Source organism: Panthera uncia, chromosome E3 (genome assembly GCF_023721935.1).
Source record: "Panthera uncia isolate 11264 chromosome E3, Puncia_PCG_1.0, whole genome shotgun sequence".
Taxonomy (NCBI): domain Eukaryota; kingdom Metazoa; phylum Chordata; class Mammalia; order Carnivora; family Felidae; genus Panthera; species Panthera uncia.
Genome location: NC_064815.1, coordinates 34,379,606 through 34,385,026, shown reverse-complemented (window position 1 = coordinate 34,385,026; position 5,421 = coordinate 34,379,606).

Genomic DNA, 5,421 nt, shown 5'->3' with positions numbered 1-5,421 from the left:
TCTTCACTGAAATACAAATCGAAACCACAATGAGATATCCCCTCCCACCTTTCAGAATGGCTAAAATTAACATCTCAGGAAACGACAGATTTTGGCAAGGATGCAGGGAAAGGGAACCTTTTTCCAATGCTGGTGGGAATGCAAAGTGGCATAGCCACTCTGGAAAATAGTATGGAGATTCGTCACAAAAACTAAAAATAGAACTACACTAGGACCCAGCAATTGCACTACTAGGTATTTATCCAAAGGATACACTAACGCTGACTCGAAGTGGCACATGTACTCCAATGTTTAAAGCAGCATTATCAACAATAGCTAAATTATGCAAAGAGCCCAAATGACCATTGACAGATGAATGGATAAAGAAGATGTGGTATATTCATACAATGGACTATTACTCGGCGATCAAAAAGAATGAAATCTTGCTATTTGCAACAACGTGGATGGAACTGGACTTTATTATGCTAAGCAAAATGTGTCAGAGAAAGACACACATCCTATGATTTCTCTCATCTGTCGAATTTAACAAAACTGATGAACATAGTGAAAGGAAAGCAAAAATAAGATACAAACAGAAAGGGAGTCAAATGATAAGAGACTGTTAAATAGAGGGAAGAAGCTCAGGGTTCCTGGAGGGTTACTGAATAGGGGTATGGGCTAAATGGGTGATGGCATTAGGGGGGGCACTTGGGATGAGTATTGGGTATATTTTGTACTTGATGGATCACTAAATTCTACTGCTGAAACTGTATTCCTCTATAAGGTAACTAACGGGCTTAAATTTAAAAAAGAAGAAATATTAAAAATAAGTAAAGAAATGTACTACCAGTCAAAAGAAAATAATATTTAAATTGGGCTCTTTGAGTGGAAATGAAAGACTAAAAGTATTACAGACAAGAAAGGATCAGAGAAAACATCAAGAAACAATGACAAAACAACTAGTAGAATGGGACTAAATATATACCTATCAATAATCACTCTGAATGTAAATGGACTAAATGCTCCAATCAAAAGACATTGGATAGGGCGTCAGAATGGAGAAAACAAACAAACAAAATCAAGACCTATCTAGACGCTGCCTACAAAGCCTTATTTGGACTTAAGTCACCTGCAGATTTAAAGTGAGGGAATGAAGAAGCATTTATCATGCCAATAATGTCAAAAGAAAGCCAGTAGCAATACTTATATCAGGCAAAATAAACTTTAAAACCGAGACTCTATTTTGGTACCCTTTGGGTAAATACCTAATAGTGACATCGCATGCACCCAATATTTATAGCAGCATTATCAACAGTAGCCAAACTATGGAGAAAGCCCAAGTATCCATTAACTGATGAAGGTATAAAGAAGTTGTGGGGTGTGTGTGTGTGTGTGTGTGTGTGTATACATATGTATACGCATATGTACATATGTGTATGTTCATATATACATACATACGTATATACAATGAAATATAACTCAGCTTCAAGAATGAAATCTTGCCATTTGCAACGATGTGGATGGAGTTAGAATGTATTATTCTAAATGATGTATGTCAATCAGAGAAAGACAAATATATGATTTCACTCATGTGGAATTTAAGAAACAAAACACATGAAAACTAGGGAAGGGGGCAGGAAAAGAGAAGAGTGGTAACAAACCACATGAGTCTCTTAATGTTAGAGAAAAAAAACCTGAAGGTTGATGGAGGGAGATGGGTCAGCACTGGGCTAGATGGAGGACGAGTATTAAGAAAAGCACTTGTGATAAGCACTGGGTGTTGTATGTAAGGGATGAATCATCGAATTCTACTCCCGCATCTGAGAATGCACTGTATGTCAGCTAAGACTTAAATTAAAATAAATAAATAAATAAATAAATAAATAAATAAAGCTATAACAAGAGATGAAGACAGACATGATCTCATACTAAAGGGGACAGCCAAACAAGAATATCCAATGATTGTAAATTTTGATGCACCCAACATACAATCACCAAGCACATAAAACATTTAGCAACAACCACAAAGGAACTCATTTATAATAATATAACGATAGTAGAGGACTTTAACACATCACTCACATCAATGGACAGAACCTATAAACAGAAAATCAACAAGGAAACAGTGGCTTTGAATGACACACTGGACCAGATGGGTTTAACAGATATATTCAGAACACTCCATACTAAAATGTCAGAGTACACATTCTTTTCAAGCGCACATGGGGCATTCTCCAGAATTGATCACATTCTAGGTCACAAATCAGGCCTCAAGAGGTACCCAAAGACAGAGATCAGACCAAGCATCTTTTCTGACCACAAAGCTAGGAAACTTGAAGTCAACCACAAAAAAGGGGCGGGGGGGGCGGGGGAAGTCCACGAATAAAGGGAGGTTAAATAACATGCTACTAAATGAATGGGTCAAACAGGAAATCAATGAGAAAATACACTGAAACAAATGAAAATGAAAATACACTGGTAAAACCCTTTGGAATGCAGCAAAAGCAGTCTATGATGGAAGTATATAGCAATACAAGCCTACCTTAAAGAGCAAGAAAAATCTCAAACAATCCTAACTTAAAACTAAAGGAATGAGAAAAAGAACAGCAGAAGGAAGGAAATAATAGAGATTAAGGCAGAAATAAGGAATATAGAAACCAAAAAGACACTAGACCAAATCAATGAAACCAGGGGCTGGTTCTTTGAAAGCAGTAATCAACTTGAAAACCTCGTAGGCAGACTTTTCACAAAGAAGAGAGAAAGGACTCAAATAAATAAAATCACAAATAAGAAAAGAGAAATAACAGTCAACACCACAAAAATACAATTAGAAGATAATATTATGAAAAACTATATGCAACAAATTGGACACTCTGAGAAAAGTGGAAAAATTCCTAGAAACACACAAACTACCAAAACTGAAACAGGAAGATATCTAAAATCTTAAAACAGAAAGAAATCATATCAGTAATTTAAAAAATCGCCCCCCAACACAAGGGCCAGATGGCTTCATTGATGAATTCTACTATACATTTAAGGAAGAGGTAATACGTATTCTCCTCGAATTACAAAAAATAAAAAAGAAGGAAAACTTACAAATTCATCTTATGAGGCCATCATTACCCTGACACCAAAACCAGATAAAGCCTCCACTAAAACCGAAAACTGCAGGGGCGCCTGTGTGGCTCAGTCGGTTTACTGTCCAACTCTTAATTTCGGATTAGGACATTATCTTGCAGTGCGTGGGTTCGAGTCCCACGTTGGACCCTGCCATGACAGTGTGGGGCATGGCCAGGATTCTCTCTCTCCCTGTCTCTCTGCCCCTCCCTCACTGTTATCTACTCTAAGTAAAGAAATAAACATTTAAAAAAATGTTTAAAAATTTTTAAATAAAACTGCAGGCCAATAGCCTGATGACTATGTACGCCAAAATTCTCATTAAAATACCTTCAAATTAAAGTCAACAATACATTAATAGAATCATTTACCATAATCAAGTGGGATATATCCCTGGGCTGCAAGGGTGGTTCCACATTCACAGATCAATCAACATGATGTACCACAGTAATAGAAGAAAGGATAAGAACAATATTATGCTTTCAACAGATGCAGGAAAACCATTTGACAAAATGTCACATCCATTCATGATAAAAAAAAAAAAACCCTCACCAAAGTACATTGAGACTCAACCTACCTGCACATAATAAAGGTCATCTAGGAAAAACCCACAGCTAATGTCATCCTCAATGGGGAAAAAATTGAAAGTTTTTCCTCCAAGGTCAGGGACAAGACAGGGATGACCCCTCTCACCACTGTTATTCACATAGTACAGGAAATCCTAGCCACAGCAATCAGACATCAAAAAGAAATAAGAGGCATCCAAATCAGCAAGGAAGAAGTGGCACTTTCGCTATTCGGAACTGACATGATGTGCTCTATAAAAAACATGAAAGACTCCCTTAAAAATTGCTAGAATTGATATATGAATTCGACAAGTCACCATATACAGAAATCAATGCACAGAAATGTATTGCATTTCTATACACGAATCATGAATTAACACAGAGAGAAAGTAAGGAATCAATCCCATTGACAGGTTCACAAATACCACAAGATACCAGGAATATACCTAACCAAAGAGGCGAAAGAACTGTACTCTAAAGGCTATGAAACACTGATGAAAAAAATAGAAGAGGACACAAAGAAATGGAAATACATTTCATGTTCATGAATGGCAAGAACAAAATATTGTTAAAATGTCTACACTCCTCAAAACAATCTACACATGTAATGAAATCCCTATCACACTAACAAAAACATTTGTCACAGAACTGGAACAAATAATCTCAAAACTCGTATGGAATGACAGAAGTCCCCAAACAGCCAAAACTAACTTGAAGAATAAAAGCAAAGCTGGAGACATCACAATTCCAGACGTTAGGTTATATTACAAAGCTGTACTGATCAGAAGAGTATGGTACTGGCAAAACAACAACAACAACAACAACAACAACAACAACAACAACACACAGAGGCATAGATCAATAGAATAGAAACCCAGAAATGAACTAACACCTATATGGTCAATTAATTCTCAACAAAGCAGGAAAGAATATCCAATGGAAAAAAAGATACTCTTGGGACACATGGGCGTCTCAGTCACCAAAGCATGTGATTGTGAATTCAGCTCAGGTCATGATCTCAGGGCAGTGCAGAGCATGCATGGGATTCTCTCTCTCCATTTCTCTCTGCCCCTCTTCTGCATGCTCTCTCTCTCAAAATAAATACATAAACTTAAAGTCTCCTCAACATATGGTTTTGGAAACACTGGACAGCAACCTGCAAAACAAAACAAAACAAAACAACGGACCACTTTCTTACAACATACACAAAAATAAATCCAACATGGATAAAGACCTATGTGTAAAACCTGAAACCATAAAAATCCCAGAGGATAACAAGGGTAGTATCTTATTTGACATTGCCTGTACAAACGTCTTTGTAGATATATCTCCTGAAATAAGGGAAACACAAGCAAAAATAATGGGACATCGTAAAAATAAAAAGCTTCCATCGCCAAGGAAATAATCAACAAAACTAAAACACCTACAGAATGATATTTGCAAACGACATCTGATAAAGGGTTAGTGTCCAAAATATATAAAGTTATAGAGCATACAAAAAAATAGAAATCCGATTAAAAATGGGTAGAAAACACGAATAGACATTTTCCCAAGGAAGACATACACGTGGCCAAGAGACACATGAAAAGATCCTCAACAATACTGATCTTCAGGGAAATACAATTCAAAAGTACAATGAGATAACACATCACATCTGTCTGCATGACTAAAATCAATGAATGATGAAACAGCAGGTGTTGCCAAGGATGTGGGGAAAGAGGAAACCTCTTGCACTGTGGGAAGGAATGCAAACTGGTGC